This window comes from Danio rerio, chromosome 4 (assembly GCF_052040795.2).
Source record: "Danio rerio strain M-AB ecotype USA chromosome 4, GRCz13ab, whole genome shotgun sequence".
NCBI lineage: Eukaryota > Metazoa > Chordata > Actinopteri > Cypriniformes > Danionidae > Danio > Danio rerio.
Genome location: NC_141024.2, coordinates 23,584,734 through 23,604,027, shown reverse-complemented (window position 1 = coordinate 23,604,027; position 19,294 = coordinate 23,584,734). Strand labels below are relative to the sequence as shown.

At 33.6% G+C, this 19,294-nt stretch overlaps 1 protein-coding gene and 1 long non-coding RNA gene across 17 annotated transcripts in view; one reads left to right on the top strand and one right to left on the bottom strand.

Moving 5' to 3' along the window:
* Positions 1-19,294, top strand: part of magi2a (membrane associated guanylate kinase, WW and PDZ domain containing 2a) — a 332,684-nt gene that overhangs the window by 44,490 nt on the left and 268,900 nt on the right. The gene's annotated exons all lie outside the window — the stretch shown is intronic.
* Positions 8,074-10,779, bottom strand: LOC147844720 (uncharacterized). Its single transcript, XR_015483199.1, has 2 exons — positions 10,268-10,779; positions 8,074-10,055 (listed from the first exon to the last, which is right to left on the bottom strand). It is a non-coding gene; the product is annotated as an uncharacterized LOC147844720 (long non-coding RNA).

Here is a 19,294-nt window from a genome sequence, read left to right as displayed (position 1 = left end):
GTGAGAGACAGGCATCAAATCTGTCTCATGTTGCTGGATATCAGTGATAAGAGATGGATCATATTTGAATGAAGTTTTCTTCTGAGACGTGTTTGCTGATGAAAGCGATTGTGCGTATGTATTTTGTGCTCGGTGATTCATATTTCTTCATGAGTCTGTCATTCAGTGATGAGCGGTTTGATCTGTTTTTCTTGTGAGATCAAAACTAATTAATTTCTGAAACTCAGTGAAAGTGTGGCACCTTTTCCCACAAGAGCGCTTTTAGCACAGCAGTTTGGCGTCTTATTGAGGCTAATGGTTTAGCAAAACTGCGAGACAGAAGTGTCTTGGGGAAACAGGATTTTTCTTGCCTAATTTTACCAGATAAAAGCTTTTTTTATGGCAGTCTGCTGTATACTGTATTGTCGGTAGTGTCTAATGAATAGGACCCTTTTTTAAAAATAAAAAAGTATATATTATGCACAATAATTGTACACCTCATAGCTTATTTGCTTTTGCGTATTTCATTTAATAGTTAAAGGGGACTTTTTATGTTTCTTTTTACAAGATAATTCTCTAATGTCCTTAGAATGTAAATGTGAAGTTTCAACTCAAAATACCACACAGATTTTTTAAATAGTTCTTTGAAACTGCCCCTTTAAGGCTTTATTGTGATCCATATTGTGTTGTTTTGTTGACTGTTTCTTTAAATTCAAATGGAATTATGCTCCCAGCCCTTTTTGTCACAAGGCAGAGCAACAAATGTGTCTGCATAGCAGCAGTCAATGTTTCTGTTGACTTTTTTTTTTTTTTTTTGTATTAAATGTGATTCTAAAAAATATTATTATTTTTTATAACTTTAGAGTCTAGCTATATTCACCCACTGTTGCCACACTACTGTGCTTAAACACTGTTTTTTTTTAATGATAGATCCTCTTAAAAAAAAAATGGTCACACTTTATTTTAAGGTAACATTTTCACTATTATCAAGTTATTAATTATGACTTGCCTCAATAACTTCAAAGGGCTCTATTTTGACAATCCATGCACAAAGTGCAAAGCGCAGGGCGGAAACGTATTAAAGGTTTGTCAGAATCCACTTTTGCTACTATAAGGACAGAAAAATCCGCTTTGCACTGTGGCGCATGGTCTAAAAGGGTTGAGCTTATTTTCTTAATGAGTTATAGGTGTGTTTTGAAAAAAAACCAATCAGAGTCTCATCTCCCATTTCCTTTAAGAGCCAGTTGTATCACGCCATAGCGCATTTGCTATTTACATGACGGACTTGGTAAGTGGAAAAACTGAGCATTTCACTATAGCAAAAAAACAGAAAAACAGAGCATCTGCAACACGAGAATAAGAGATAAGGCTTCCTCATTATCTACTTTCACTTTTGCTTTAGTGCAGTGGTCACCAAACTTGTTCCTGGAGGGCCGGTGCCCTGCAGATTTTAGCTCCAACCCTAATCAAACACCTGAACAAGCTAATCAAGGTCTTACAAGGTATACTTGAAACATCCAGGCAGGTGTGTTAAGGCAAGTTGGAGCTAAACCCTCCCCCCCTCCAGGACCGGGATTGGTGATCCCTGCTCTAGTGGATAGGGAAATCTTGTACACACAGTGATCAATTAGCCTATAAATAATTAATTTCGTTTGTCAAGCGCAAAGATTTGTTTCAAAACTATTTCTAAATTCAGTTTTAATTCCCAGCAAACGAACAAATGAACAATAATAACAAAGTATGTTAAAAAAGTTATTTCCAAATACACATGATATGCCCCATATGGTCTAAAACCTGACAGGTGGACAAATCTAAGCTTGTTTTTAATAAAACAAATATAAATATGCATATAAAAAAATGCAAATTGTTATAAATGAACTGAAAAAAGTCTCTTGAGATGAAGAAGGCATGAAAGTATGGTTTTTATATCTATGTAGGTTAGAAAATAATATGTTTTTTAATATTTTAATCCTTTATATTTTGTGTTTTAGTGGTTGTAGTGGTTTACTTAAATAAAGTAAAATCGCAATGTGATTCCTAACCACTTATAGTGTCAGTACTGCTATAAATGTGGACGCTTTACACAACAAGGGTCCCGGTTTTAGGACGTTAAATCCTGTTTATATGTACAGTAGCATATTTTGCAAGTCAAAATGTTAAATGTCCGTTTGTGTGTGTGTGTGTGTCTTGTATTTCTCACATTGTGGGGACCAAATTTTCCCCCACATATAGCAATACCAATATATTTTGACATTGCAGGGACTGTTTTTGTTGGGGTACGGTGATAGAATATACATTATGTATAGTATAAAAAGTATTATATTTATTACAAGTCCCTATAAAGATAGCTGTACAAGTGTGCCTGTGTGTGTGTGGGGGGGGAGTTCAGGGCATCTGTTAGTATCTTTTTCATTACTACTGTAATTGAAGAAGGCCATGTGCTGAAATGGTCATATACAATTTAGATTTATTCCATTCATGCAGACAAGTTCTTTGAATATTTACACATGGTGTAATGAATGATTCATATTATTAGGAATTTCACTTCGTAACAGTGAATGAGTACATGAGTTAATTAAATTCTGCTCTTGCAGTTTCAAGGTTTAAGGGGGCAAAGTGGCCTGCAATATACAGTGGATCTGTTTAGCACGTGTGTGGTTATGATTAATAACTCTGCAGATGTGACAAGCTTAATTGTTACTGCTACTGCAATGAAACGCTTTCCCAGTTGCTCTCTGACTTGATAAAACTATTTTTTTTTACAAAATGGCTAATGTGGGAAGATGTTCTTTCTTTCATTTGTATCTGCTCAAATTCAGCTTCAGGCTGCAGTTGGTTTTCTAACGTCATTTCTTTGAATCACACTCTTTCACGTACAGCTAAGATGTCATTTATCAAAATCTGCCTGCTTTTTGAATATGGGCTACTTTTGTTGAGAAAATAACCCAGCTCGCTTTAGTTTCAGCTCACTTGCAAAGTTCCAGAACTTTGCCATTTTGGCATTAGGATGTTTGTGGTCAGCATGGCCTGCCAAAGAACATCAAAAGCTTTACCTCTGACATCATCAGCACTGGTCTGGTCGGTCCAAAAAAGAGTTTAACCTTCTTTCAAAAGCACCATAAACCAGTAACAGAAAAATATGAACTATGCTTGCAATCCTTTTGGACATTTCTGACAAAGTATTGCATTCTAGGTAAATCTTATTATTCACTCACAAAATAATTCCAGTTCTTACTCAGAAAAAAGGGGTAAAAAACATCACATTTGCTTGCAAAACTTTTTGGATTCTCTGAAAAAAATATTTGGGTCAACCAGAAATAGTTACATTCTCTCAACAAACTTTGTAAATACTAATGTTTAATGTGCTGACAAAACCTTTTAGAATCTTTTGTAAAAGTTTCATGTTTAAAAAAAAAAAAGTTAAATGTTAAATTCACTCCTGAACTTCTCACAATTACTTAATCTGTTACTCTGAAAAAGATTGTATTGGATTTCAGAACTTTTTTTATTATTATTTTTTAGTACTGGGTTTTAATATAAAAGAAAAGTAAAAAGAGAAAGTAAAAAAAGTAAAAAGAAAAGTTTTTCTTTTTTGCATGGTCTCGAAAACTTTGTTGCTAAAGTCTGTTGGATTCTCTCTTCTCATGTTATCAAGAAAATGTTTTGGTATCCTTAAGAAACATTGTATTTACTTTTGTGTGCACTTAAGACAATATTTCGTTCCAACAAAGAATTGTATCTTTATTAATGAAAACATTGAACCAATCATTTCGCATTGTTTCGAATTGTTCTGAGACCAAAGGGACACTTGAATGTATATAAAGAACTGTATAGGTTTTGCCAGAAGAAACCAAAAAGCATCGACATATAATATGTAAAACTATATTTTTTCCAACATCTTTTCACTTTTGGGCTATTGTACTAGGGCTGAACAATATATCGTTTGAGCATCAAAATTGAAATGTGTGTTTAGGCAATAGCCACATTAAGGATTAGAATATTTATTGAAGATTAAAAGATAAAGACGTTATGATTTATTTTATGACCAAGCTATTTTAAACCAAATATTGCAATTTCATATTTTTCCAACATCGTGCAACATTTGTACTTAAATACCCTATTTCTGAGAATACAATTAAGAACTCAGTGTTGTTCTTTTCTTGTTAACAGGTTGATTTCTAACTTAGTTTAGTTTTACATATGGTAGTAAACAGTGTGCGCATGTTTAAAGTAAGTGCTTGTTAATTACAGGCTAAGGGAGTGCAGTTTTCCTCTGCTGAGTCTGACAAAGTCTCTCAGAAACGGGCTGTCATGTGCCACATTGTGTCCACTCACAAATAAAACACCCAACTCCCCGTCGGCTTACTGTCAGCTTCTTCTCTCTCCGGCCTCCTCTTCTCCTCCTTCTCATTCCCTGCGTCTGTCTGTTTTTAATTAATGCCTACTGTATTATCTGAAGTACGTGAGTCCTGTTGTTGGCTTGGCAAAGAAAGAACTGAGGAGGCTTTGTTTACCAGTGCCGTGGAGTGCTCACATGATTAAATAAGTTGATTAACGACAAGCAAGTTCAAAACAAGCCTGATTGGAGGTCAGGGTTTGAATGGAGGTCAGGGTTTGCACCGAAATAAAATATATAGAAGTAATTTGTTTATAGAAAACAAGTTTTTACAATTACAAAGAACACTAAGCACTTTAAAATAAACATTTTATTCATATTTATCGAAGTCATGAGAGTGCCTTCGTTTTCATAGTATTCATTTACTCTTTTTAACAGTGCATTTCAAGTAAAACAAGTAATTAATATATGTAAAATGTTATTTAATATATTTAATATATTTTCTGTCTTGTAATTGGTTGTTTTCACATGACGTCATCTGTGACGCATCGGTGACGCACGAAATTCAGATTGAGTGCAGGAAGTGATTCTTCTACATAGGAATTGCTATCAGAACATCAAAATGTTTCTGTTTTATGTTGTTTACAATTGTTTAAATCGGCCTAAATAAGAAATGCTGAACAGCTTTTATAGATGGCCAAATGTTTTTGCTCATATAGGAGGGAAAGTTTAAGAAACTGAAAAACGGAAAAAAAAAAAAAAGTTTTTTTCAATAGGCTACATCTATATGTACAAAATTATTTTGAATGCGATAATTTGTTTGGCAACACCAATAAAGATTATATACAGGCTTATACATATACAGGCTATGTGTTTAAATATGTTCATTGTGTTATAAAAAAATCTGATATAAACCACTACACTTATACAAAATCAAGGATAATATAAGTAATAACCCAGCCATGTAATTGCTGCAATGAAATCTCTGTCTTGTTTTAAAAAAATCCAAGTCTAACACTAACATCTATATGCACAGCAGAATATTTGATGGTGGTAAGTTCATTGATAACAAAAAAGAAATGCAACCCTTGTGACAAAACTAGACGGTTATTATTGTTATTACTTTTCCCCCTTACAAAAATAAATAAATTATATTGTAGACGATACGTTCATGTTTTTGCATGTTTTTATCTGTTATTTTGTGAAATCTGATATCCACAAGTAAAAAACTATAGTAATTTATAATAAACATGTTTTTGAACCAGATAGTGAAGTGTATATTGTGTACAACTCTTTATAAATAAATGCTTCAGAATACTGTAGTAAACTGTAAACATAGTGAGCTGATAAACTGTAATAAATACTGTAACATTAGTGCATACTGTGGTGCATTGTGATGGTGTATAATTATTACGTAGACAACCTATTAGTATAGTAGAAGCCTATTGAATAATTTGTTTATTACTACAGTTGTGTTCTACCACAGCAACAATATAATTATTATGACAGTTTAATTTGAGTAATTATCTATAGTATGGTTCCAAACACTGGATGTTTCCAATTATGTAATGTAATAGCTTATAGATGACAGCACCTAGATGACAGGCATATATATTTTAGTTCAGTAGAAAAATCAGCCCTCTTTGTAATATAATGATCACGTCCAACATTTGTGCTTATTTTCTATTTATACCTCCTTTGAAATGTGGTATAAATTGCAAAAATATGGCCTTTCCTTGGTGTCTCCCATTCAGATTTTTACTTTCTTCCCTCCATCTCAATTTATCAGATCAAACATCGTCATCGTCATTAGAACCATGTGATTTTAACCAACCTATACTTACTGTATTACTTGCAATATTTACTTTTCTTACACTCAAAAAATAAATAAATAAAAGGTTTTTAAAAATCATTGGATTAACTTGATATAGCACACATTTCCATTTAATTTTAAGCCTTTATTTAATCTTTATTTAAGCAAATGGAACTCAAGACCAAAGTAAATTAGCACCAATTAGATAAAATTACTTTTATTTGAGTTATCATTTGAGTTTACATTGAACACATTTTATTCTCGTTGAGCCATTTAATCTGAATCAACAAATTTTGACAACCAAAATATTTTGATAACTACCACAATTCATTTTATATTGCCGTTAAAAAATATTTAATGTTATAAATTATATATATATCTTTATATAATTAATTAATGTTACAAATTATTTATTTATATATTGTCATCCCAACACAAGATGATAAATGTAGCATTGTTTTTATCATTTAAATTTGTAAAATTCTTCAAAACATATGTAAATAGTCAAAAACGTTCAAGAATTGTGTTGTTTTAACTTCATTTAAACAAGTTATTTCAACAATCATGAGCTAATAATGTTTCGGTGCCAAAACTTTGCTTAAAAGAATGACGAAAATGTCCTTTTAGACCACCATTGTCTAATACATTTTGCTCTTCTTGTGCTTTTTGCTTGTTTAATTAATCAAAATCCATACGAACAAGCATTGAGTGAATGGTGTAAGGTATAGAGTGCTGGGTAAGGGCTTTCGGATGGACTTGTTGTCTACAGTTCTACAATGGCTGGACTGATATTTAAGCTTTTGAGTGAAACCCATCTCTGCATACATTACCATGAACGATGGGCCGCCATTGTCCTCATATGAAAAGAACGCACAGTTATTCTAATGAAACGTGGGAAAGGGGATCGCTCTTCTCTTTTTACCTCTCTGCTCGGTTCCTCCATTCACTGTTGGTATGCAGCTGTTGAGTGTTGAGCTCAGTCCTGCATTAGTTACTTGGATGCTTAAGAGTTTTTGGTCGTGTGAGAGAGAATGCAAACGTATAGGTGTTTTGGGAGTGTGTGTGTGTGTGTGCTGTTAAAAGTAATTGTCAGCTTTTCATTATTGAAACAGTTTTTGTCATTGTGTGGAATAATGTTTTGAAGGACATTAACTGAACAAAAGTGCAGCAGTCAATAAAAAATGTAAAAAGATTGAGTTTCAATTGATTCTAGTTTTATGTCAGTGGTTCATCTCTTAACTGTTATTCTGAAGAAAATGGAAACCTTCCAGTGAAGCACATTTTTTTTTAATTGATTTCACTGAGCCAGATAGGTAGTTATATATTTTGTCAATTCAATCCCACATTACTCTCATAAATTACTTTATATATTGTAATGAATTGCTGAATATAACTTCCCCTTCCAAAAAAAAAAAAAAACAGTTTTACACTAAACAAAAATGGCTGTGATTTTAACTGTAAAAATGCTACAGTAAAATCTGGTTAGCAGGTTTCCTTTATATATGCAGTGAACGGAGCCTTTTCACAAGACTGTCAAGATGCGTTCAGTCATCATAATCTTAAAATGTTGAAGGTTTTTATTATTTAGTTTTTTTAAAAACATTTGAACATTTATATGCATTTATGAATGTTTTATATTATGTTTTTGTTAAATTGCAAAAAAAATAATAATAATTACCGATTATGTGAGGTGTTTCTAATGCAGCGTCTATGGGGCTGAGAGTACATTTGATATTATTCTATCCTCTGGTTGCCATCATTGGTCCCACACTATTTTTTTGCTTTTTCTGAAAGTCTCGATAACACCATCGTAGAGTTTTTCTTTTGTTATTTCAGCAAATAGGGTTGCAAATGTCATTTTTACTGCGCTTTAAGTTTACCCTTCCATCTGCTACTGAGAAACATACATTGACTTTCCCAGAGTTCCCTGCATGACTCACCTGCATGTTTTTTTTTTTTGTTTTTTTTTACATTACTATGGTTTTCACCATAAATACAGTAGTTTATTCTAAATTCAGAAATGTCTCTACCATCTATTTTAATGTTTATATTATGGCAACCAAAGCTGCCCGGTATTTATTTTATTTTTTTTACATGCATTTAACGATTGTTTTTATAGTGTATTAGCAAAGTATAGCCACAGTATAAAATAAAATTGTTCATAAATTGTTCCCTAATTTTGACCTTCACTATAGATATGTGCGTTGCTATATTTTTTTTGTAAAATATATGTTTAGTAAAGTATATAGTAAGTACATTGTAGGTCTTTACTCTTATTACATTATTTTGTTCAAATGTAAACATTAGCATTTAGCTAAATGCATTCCCTTGATTTTTAATGCATCTTAAAACCACAAGTGTCCTTGTCACATTCAGTTTATTTGCTTGTAAATGTTACTTGCACTTTGCTAAATTCAATTGCTTCAAATCTGTGTTTGTGTCTAGATGCCCAGTGCACTTGTCACATTCTGTTTGTGTTAAATGTAAATGTTAGCACTTAGCTAAATTGATCGCCTTTAAAAGAGTAATTGTGTTTGGTAATTAGACATCACACTTTTTGTAGTAGTATCAGCCTTAATTTGCATCTTGATACCACAGTTTACCATCAATATATCTCTACCATCAAACATTTATTATCTTTCAATTTATTATGAAACAAAGTTAAAGTGAGGAAAACAACCCATGCTCAGTCTGAAAACAATGGTCTATATACAATCCATACATTTTATGTCCCAGGGGGTTGTATTATTATTATTATTTTTGCAGTTTTTGTTTTCGTAAATACACCAGAGGCCGCTGTCAACTGACTGACTGACCGACCCATCGACTGACCCACCCCCCTTCTTCCCTAAACCCAAGCAATAGTGTTTTGAAAAGCAATCTAGAAAAAGTAAGGACCCATGATTTTTACCATGTTTTCAGATTTGACCACTTTGTTTTAAAGAGAAAATGCAGCCATATGTAAATCTGGCTACATGATTCGCAATCTATAGAAATTTATATAGGGCTACTTTTTCAGAATGAGCCCATGTCGGAGGAAAAATCTTCCATAGGTTCACACTTCAAACATTGGTGACTTCTACTTTTTTAATTTATGTGTGTTTACATTTGGGACATACTAATCCCAATGTTATGTAAGTGTTTTTGTTGTAAGAAAACATGCAGATATAGCTTTTTTTTCAGAACGCTGTAACCTCTAAAAATGCAACAACAATATCAGATGACCAAAGAACACTACAGTCAACAATAAATATATCAAAAAACAAAATATACTCAAATTACACATCAGAAAATTCACCAGCAGGGCACAGCAGAAAAGACCAAGGCAAGCAGTTCATTTTGATCCACATTGCAGGAGCTCTGAGTCAATCAACTTCAAGCAATTTGCTCAATTGTAAAACAATATTCATGTTACTTTAAAGAATCTGACTTGTTTTTTGAATGTCTGAACTATTTAATCTCTCTTTTTCTCTCTCCCACACACACACACACACACACACACACACACACACACACACGCTCATTTGTTCTAGGTCTGAAATTTATATTCTAAGCTGCTGGCTGGTGGAGAAGTTCAGTCTTTGGCTTATGTAGGTCAGAAGGTTTAATTGGATCTCTCTTTATTGAGATGGAGCTCTTTGTCTCAACACGTGTGGATGCAGATGTGCACACACACACACACACACACTACAAATTGGAGGGTGTTGTAAGTTTGAAAAAACAAACAAACAATGTAATCTTTCCCACATTGGTAGTCCTAACACTTAGCAAGCTTTAAGAGATGAAAGCATGGAAATGCATGACACTAGATAAAAAAACAACAACATAAAGTTGCTGCCAATGAAATCACCACAGTTTACCGTTGTAAACTCCAATATTTACATCAAAACAATCTGGGAGACTTATCAAATATTAAAATGTTTTGTACTGGAAAAGGTTATTGGTTTGTTTATTATTAGCAGGAGAAATTACATTTGCTCTGCATTTTGAAAACCTTCTACTGATAAAACTTATGCTAAAAAAAACTTCATAAGAAACATGGACCAGTACATACTGTGCGTGTTTTAGGCAATGCTTTGTTTAATTAAAATAAACTTTGGTGCAATTTGCATCCACCCACCAAACAAGCAGACCAAGACCTCTGGAAAGATGGAATATGAACATAACCTGTACCCAGGACATTTAAATAAACCAGAAACAGCATTTTACAATATGCGAGCATAACAATAATATAATATCTGCTTTTGTACTCTTCCTTGTTGCTAAATACAGCTCAATATAGGTATTAGAAACTGATGTTCGTGTGTGTTTGTGAAAGAAAAATAATTGTTGTTTTTTGGTACTTTAACATACAAAATAAAAATTTGTCCAAATGCTAAATGAATTAGGATTAAGTCTTTTTCTTTGGTCATTCTATTTGGTCCAGACCAAAAGGACCAATCAACAAGCAGTAACACATCCTTTTAAATGTGTCAAACCAAAAAATCTCTGTTGCTACACTTGTTGTCACCCATTACTTTCTAAGTAAACAGCTCATTGCTCGTTGTTAGCAAAGTACAAACTTCCTTGTCCCTTTCAGTTTACTTTACAGTCGCTCAGAGCAACTATTGGGGTGTGTGAGACCAACACGAATAGGGAAATACGGAAATCTGAAAATTGTTGATTTAAATATATTTATAAACACACATTAACAGTAAGTTGCAAACACAAGCCATAAATCAAAACAGCAAATTGTTTTAATTGACATGGCATTTGTCAAATGTCACCAATTAAAGAGCATCAGTCTCAGCATCATAATGTGCACTTCTGTAAAACTCCTATGAAGCAGGTATTAAAGTGATCCAGAAATTGCAGTTGGCATTTATTGCAATTTAATCAATAAAATGTGTTTATTTTTTGTGCATGTTGTTATGGTCCTGTCATGCTCTTTTACAAAGTCTTAATTCTGTTTTGGGGTGTACTAGAACATGCTCTCATGCTTGGTGGTACTGAAAATGCATTGTTTTAACATCATTATTAAGTAAAAATAATAGCAATAAATAATTGTCCCAATTACTTTCCCTCAAGCCTGGCAAAAACAGCTCGATTAGTTCCAAATTAGTTCCTGGTAGCTCCTTTTGAAAAATCAAAGGTGGTTAACTCTGTGATTGGTAATGCATTATGATTGGAAAACAGAAATACTTGCCTGTATTTTTAATGAATTTGTTGTGGGTTGCAGACAACATAAATTGTACTAGCAAAACAAAACATTTATGGTTTGTAACATACACACCGATGTCTATGGACTCATAAATGATAATCATTTTACACTTAAACTAATGACGTGTGCTTATACACAACACATGCACACTGTTTTGAACAGAAGAGTACACTTTCATGTATTTTAGGAGACGTTGATGAGTTTACATGTTGTATATCCAGCAGCTACCCACCAGTCCCCATAGATATGATCTAATATGATCATTATTAAGATGTATATATGTATACATTTTTTTATATACAAAATATATGTTCTCTCACACATTTTTGACAACTAAAATATAGAATATTTTACAACATAATAAATTTGAGGCAGGAATATTGGTCAAGAGGATTTTGTAGAACCTCACAGAAGCGAGTTTAAAGCAAGAAGTAATTATTTTTGTAGCTATGAAATATATAAAGTGACTAATTTAAATTGCATCTGACAACAGTCTGGGGGAAAAAAAACTGATAAAGTAGTTAATTTGTACCTGGTAATTTATTATACTTTATGCAGATGCACCCCCCTTTTCTAAAAATAGCTATATAAGGGATTTTTCAACACAAACATGCAGTTGGTGTCATTGTGATCATTTTTTGGATCCTACATTAACTTCAAAAGCATCAGTTTGTGCTGGCATTGCATTATGTATGATGGATTCATGCAATGCTGCTTTAGAATTTACAGTTTAATGTTGCTGTCAGCCTTTATCTGCAATGTCTACTGTAGGCAGGAACAGAGCTTTGGCATTTGTGACATGCCACCATTCACACTATAGTCTCACCACATGCACAGTACAAACTCTTAACAACATAATGTTCATTTCTGTGCTTTTACAAAGCCCACTGCACCTGTCCAGCATGTTCAGTACTGTAATCAGTTTACCCCACTGCTTCCTTAGTCATGAAATGCTGTTCTTTTTTCAGCACACTTTAATGTGCCGCTTGAGGAGTTCAACGTCAGCATCTTCAGACTCTAGACAGGCTGTAATCATTGACTCTTCAATGTGCGCCACTGTGAAAAAGAGGCTCAGGGAGATTGCTTGCTAATTTTAGCCCTTCTATAGCACGGATGCTCTCTGTTCTTACTGGTGTCGAATTGCATCCACTTGCATGTATGCGGGTCATGAAAGCATGCAGGTGTGGGATGTAGAGTTTTGTAGCGTTGCAATCCTCATTATGTCACAAAGATCAGCTCACTTGAAAAGCAGATTAAGGAAAAAGCTTTTATTGAAGGATTTCGAAATTAGCTTTTTGTGTTTCTGCAGCTTGTTTGAACCCTGCTTTCGTAGTCACAGTTCTTCTCTTTTCGTTTGCTCCTTTCTTATCTCTTCTTTTTTCCGGCTGGACTGAATTAACCCCTCAGGTCTGCTCTCTGCTCTGAGAAACTAGGACAGTGTCATTGTGAGCAAACAGCCTGACTGAAAGCATTTAGGAGCGTGCATGTCCACACAAGGTCTCAGTTTCAAAGTCACAGAAAGGTCAATTAAAGCTCTTTTACTTTTTCGGGATGAATTTCTTTCTATGAAAACAGGAGACTTGAACCGTAGTGAATATTGAGGCCCTGTTTACTCCTTATATTCAGAAGAATTTTGTCAGTTCGTTTACAGATGGACTGCACTAGAAAAAGGTGCTATGAGGTATAAATTGTTTTGAGTATGTCCACTTTTAGACCACTTTCAGAGATTGTCAACAAACTTTAGACTTGTTTTGTTGTGTAAAGGATATTGCGCACTGAATCAGAAATTTTGGTCTGTAATTTATGACGTTAAGCAATAAATTCTGCCTTATGTTGTGTCAAACGTATTGACACACTACCTTCATAACTTTTGTTCGTTCTAAAAAAGTTTGAATTGGGTTCAATATTTCAAGGTATTTGCGTGGGGAAAGGCATTTTGAGAGGTGTTTTAACAATTCAGGGCCACCATACAAGCAAAAGGCAAACTATATTAGTGCCAGAGAAACTATGATAATATAACACAAATGTTCTGTGGTTTATTGTATGCTAGTTTGTCAGTACAGTTAGGTGTGTGTGTCTGTTTGCATCTCTGTTCTTTAGACAAACTGCCAATCTCTGTTCAGAATCAGTTGGTTCACCAAAATTGGTGGTCTTATTTTTAAGTATCAAACTGAGCCATAGACATCCTGAAGCAAACTTTGAATGTGTTAGGATAATTGCACAGCTCTTTGATACGAAGGTGGAACCCTATCTCTGCAATCTAAGGATGGGATGGACCCAATTTTTTTCTCATTTTCTTTTTTTTTTTTTTGTTAAGCAGGGAGAAGACAACAAAATCACCTTCACTACCTAAACACTCCATTTTGTATTGTTTTGTGAATTATTTCTCAATTAATTAAATAATAAATATTAAACTCGGTGTGCAAGGTTTTTGTGCATTACAGATTTTTCAGATTTGAATAAAAAAAAAAGTTTAAGAATATTGTCTTTATTATTGTTGCAAGAGTTTTATAGAAATATAAATTCCCCTTATAATATTTTTCGTCCTAAATATTGCTAGTTAATTGGAAAAATAATTACTAATAATATAAAAGTAAGTTGCACCTAGTTGCACCTTAAATTAAGCATAATTTTGAAGTTGGAATACTTTCATACTTGGGGTTTTTCTTTTGTGTGTGAACTTTGAAAGGATTTGCTTCACTGAAGATGGAAACCTGGTTTAACAGTGTTATATATATATATATATATATGTCATATTATGAACAGAATGTATCTATATAATTTGTTTTAAGATCCCATGTGTCAATGTATTCCCTGCAACTCGCTAAACAGTGTGCTGTCAAATGCTACAATAGTATATCTAAGTCCCAGAACCCATTATGAAGTCTATTTTAGACAATACAAAACAACCTTGAAATCAGTCACACAGTGATAATACTTGATAATATGAAATTCTGTAGCTGCTACACTGTAGTCCCAAAGTTTAGAGAGCTGAGGTGTTAAAATGGACAGATGTGAGGTTGTTGTCTGAGTAATGGCCACAGAGACCTGAGACCTTGTCTTTGTTCAGTCAGAATAGATGACAACAATTACCTGCTGAACTGAATGACAGCCCTCTGGCTCTAATGCTAATTTATGTCAATAGATAGAGACCACCAAGGCCACCAATGACTTTACTTAAAGGACAAATCCTTCACACTGTTCAGGGATGAGTAAGTCTCTCCTTGTGTGACCCCCGGCACAATACTTCACCACAGAATTTAGAACAATGAGAAATATTGAGATGATCAGTAGGATTAAGCATAAACGTACAGTATGCTACGTTATCTTATCTAAGCTCTTAAGTTGCTTTCTTTGTTATTATTTTTTTTTTTGTCACTCAAATTCCTAGCATTTTACAAGCATCCCAGCTTTTATTTAGGTTGTAAGAATAAAGAAATTACTGTGCATATTCTCGGATGCAAATAAATCATTTGGGACATTTATACGAAAAAAACTTTAAACTCATATTGTAAATGTGTTCATATTAGAGGTGCTCCGATCGATCAGCCAGAGATTGGTATCGGCCGATAATCACATTTCATGACTTGATCGGTACTTGCCAGTGTGGCCGATCTCATGAGCCGATCACAGGTGTTTGTTTATTAGTTTACAAGCATAGGAATACGCACAAGCGCTCCCATATATTATACATAGCCCAAGCCAAAGTAAAATTAATAAATGTATCGTTTTCTGTAAAGTTGCTTCTGGCCATGACTTTTTTAAAGTAGCTTCTGGCCATGTTTACACCTAAATGGTTATAAGAGACGTGTTTAAGTTTAAGGTATTATATGCAGCATTCCTTATTTATTCTCTTAGGTAAGGCCAGATCTTCCTATAAGTTTCATAATTAAGATTAAAAATGTGCTTAATGCATTATAAAGCTTAAAGCATTAGAATCTGTACTCGACAAGGAATCGATACTCGGTATTGGCTGCAAAAAATCCTGATCAGAGCATCCTTAGTATATGTGGGTATATGTAGCTGTTTTTTTAGTTTTATTTATTGGAAAATAGAGAATAGTTTAGAGAATAATTATTAGAGAATATTTTTTTATTTAATTTACTCATTAGAGAATTATTAGAAAATTGAAATTATTTATTATTTTAAAAAATGCAGTATTGTGTTGCATAGAGAAAAATAATGTGGTATGGTATTGCTTGCAAGACGAGGTTCACGTTTAAATATTATGTTTTTGACAACCTTTTGAAAACTATAATCATTCTCTTTTATCCCATTTAGTGATGCCAGTGGCGTTTGGCCTTTCAGTTTAAGTGACTGAATGGGTTAGTTGGGTTTTCTTTTGGCACAATATATTCATTTTGGCACAGTGTTATTTCTGGCACAGCTGTGCAGTTTTTTTCACAATTTATTTTACATTCACCCAGCTGGAATTGCCTTGTAGTTGGACACACTGTAATCCATAATTGCAATGTGCCGTGGATCAAACGGTCTCTCTTCTGGATGCGCTGCTCTTTCTTCCTTCCAGCTCCAGCCATCTCAGGGCTTTTTTTCTTTGCCATTGTTGCCTTTTGCTTTGCTCACTGTGGATTGTTCAGACACCAATATATGTGAATGTACAACAAAGTATATGAAAAAAAATGAATTGGTAAAAACTTTAGTGGAGTTATTTTCTCATTCAGTCTTGCCAAAGACGTTACAATACTTTTCTGTTTGTATTGTAATCTTATAATTAACCCAGACTCGTAGAAAAAAAGGTGTCTGTACCTAAATTGTTGCTCTATCCAAGTATATATAGGACTGCAAATTGATGAAACATTGATTTTTCACGTTAATAATAATAAAATAATTTAATTGAGAAAATTGGTAAATTCTCACAAAACTAAATTTCCTGATAGTTTTTGGCCACAGTTAATTTAGGTCCAAAAAGCACTTGGATACACCAGAGACAACATAATAATAAAATGAAGTAAGGTGTCTATATAATTTGTAAATTTATCAACATCTTGTATAAAAAAGGAATGGAAACACTAAGATGTGCAATCCAGTCTGATATTTAGTTTTAATATTAGTTAATATTAGTGAATGTCCATCATCAAACTTATTTTGTATAGTTTTCTCCCAGAACTGTTTCACATGGTTGTGTTACCAAAATCATGCACCTGCCTACAAATGCAAGAGAATATGAGAGAGTGTAACTGATTTATTTTAGAGGAAAAAACATCTGCTATGGTTTGCAGAAAGTTAATTTTATAAATCATATATCAAACTTGGCGGTTCATTTCGCTCTGGCGACCCCTGATAAAGCAAGGACTTGAAGGAAAGTATATCACTCTTGTTTGCCAGTAAGTGACGCATTTTATCCTTTTTAACACATTGGATGGAAACTCTTATTTTAAGGTTCTTGCATATGTTTGTATGTACAACTGTAATATTGTTATCTCTAATTTAAATTAGCAGATTTGAAGCACTAGATGGAAAAATGTTTTGTGCTTTTTGATGAAAAGTTCCTAGAACTATTGACAGAATTATCCCATTTTTGGGAGATTTGATTTCCACCTTAGGGATCAATCCAGCTAAGTGACAAAAGTGTGTGCTGACGGGGCAAATGTGTGCGATTAAAAAATGTGTATCTTAAATATTCAAGACATAATCTTTCAGAAAGCAAATTTTAGTGGCATTTACCTGTTGCGTTTGGCTGTGCTGTTTTCTGCTTCAATGGTATAGCTAGCTACTAGTTGGTATAGCGCTACTAGCTACTAGTAATATGTGATTTGGTTCTCCTTTTGCTGTTTAAATTCCATAACTTCACGATCACAAAAAAAAAAACCCCTAGATAATGTACTATACCTTCAAATGAAGCTTCCTCCATCTTGCAGTTTTTTTTTTTTTTTTGTGTTTTTTTTTTCACAACACTACATAGTTTCTAGTAATAGTCTAAATGCAATCATGAAAATGGCCCAGTAGAATAGTAGTTTTTTTTTTTTTTAGAATGGGGCCTGGAGGCTACTAGTTCCTGTAACTATTCAATCTTAAAAACCCTACAGTTTAAACAAAAAAATCTGAACGAGGACAGAGGACAGCCAAACAGGGAGTCTGACCCATTTTACACCTCAAAGATATATACCATGAGCTGACCTCCAGTGAAAATAACATAAAGACTGAGAAAAGTGCGAAATACATAGTCATTGCAACTTTTTAAAAAAAATTTTTAAGTGAATAAACCTGTTGCCTTAAAGGATTTTGCCACTTCTAAAGCATACAAATACCACAATACTGTATGTTTGCAGTATTTTAGAAACTATTTTAGTTTTTGTAGTTTACTTTTATTTATTTATTTATTTTTTTATCTGAAAACAATGCTAAAGTCAGTTATTCTCTTTTGAAAATGTGTGTTCTTTGTCACAATGACTTCTGTGTAACTGTTCACTACCAGTTTACCTATATTTGAGAACAGTGTAATTCATTTGTCTTGAATGCTCCCTCAATCTATGCGGTGCAGGCTAAACTGTGAGGACGATAGCAGAAATTAGAGCTCTGAAATTAGAGTCACACATGGGTTTTAATTTGCAAGCAATACAAATATTAAACATAAACATTAGCTGATCAGCTTACTGTGTAAGACTCGATACTCAGGAATGCTTGCTCCTGTTTTGTTTGGCAATCTGGCAACTTTGTGCATCAAATCAGAGGCGTGAATATGAAAAACAGTGAATAAACCTGTTGCACCATCTTGGAACTGTTAAGTTGACTTAAATAATTGCTATAATTATGCACATAGTTTATTTACCTCATTTTAAAACAAAAGGTGTACTTACTTTTTTAAGTAAAGTTAACTAATTGCTTTATACAGAGTATACTTTATGATTTGTTACTATTTTTGCCTGCTAAATAAAGCTATGGCTTTAACTGTTTCATATGCTCTGATGTGTGATTAATTTGATTCACTCAACATAAACACAGCAGTACCTTGATGTACATGTAGGGGCAGTGCTTTACAACATCCACTTACACCAGAAAAATAGCACTCCACAACACAAGGACCTACCCAAAACACTTATGTCACCATCAATCTCTGTAATGCAGTGCTACTTGCTCCTCAGGAATATGATTTTGTCCCCTATTTGTCAAGGCGCCCCAGTTGAATGATGGCCATTCAGCCAGTCTTCATCACAAGAATAGCAAATCAGACATGATTGTACACCATAGTTCGCTGTGGCATCATAGCACTGCTTACACAAATGTATTATTTATTGCTTTATATTTTGCATTTTGCAGCATCAGAGTATTGCAATATTTACTGTTTACTCTGTTCAAGCGGTTTGTGGAAGTAGTTTTGTTTCTGTAATGAAAAGTTATCAGATACATAACTGCTTTTGTCTACATGACGAAAGTAAATAAGACCTAGAGCTGACTCTGATTTGCTGGGCGTCTGGTAGTCATGGTGCAGGGCAAAACTGGCATTAGGCTAATGCAATAAATGGTTCAATTGTGTGTGAAGCACCACCAGTAGACACACAACAAAAGATGGCCAACTGAGAGAATGTCTGGAGCTGTTTTTTGGCTTGGCTCTCAGCTGCTGAGCATGTTGGCTGGCTTCTGATACAGGCAGTTCACAGTGATTTGTACTGTGTGTTTAAATTGGTCAAGTAATGTTATTGTCATGTGCCTGTGGGAGTACATAGTATGTTTTATTGTTTTTTTATTATCACCTTTTAGCTTATTCCTGTTTTGACAAAGCTAAAATTTCAGCATTGTATTGTTAATATGTTTTAATAATTAATAATTTTGAAATGTTGATTCATATGCAGATGCTCCTCTAGACATATTTCTTGTTATCAATGATGAAAATGGTTGAACAGCTTCAGTTTCTCTTCAGTTCTGCTGTATTTTTATCCTTTTATTTTATTTATTTATTTTTTTGCCTATGCACCTTGTGAATTTTATGGGTTTTTACTATTGATTT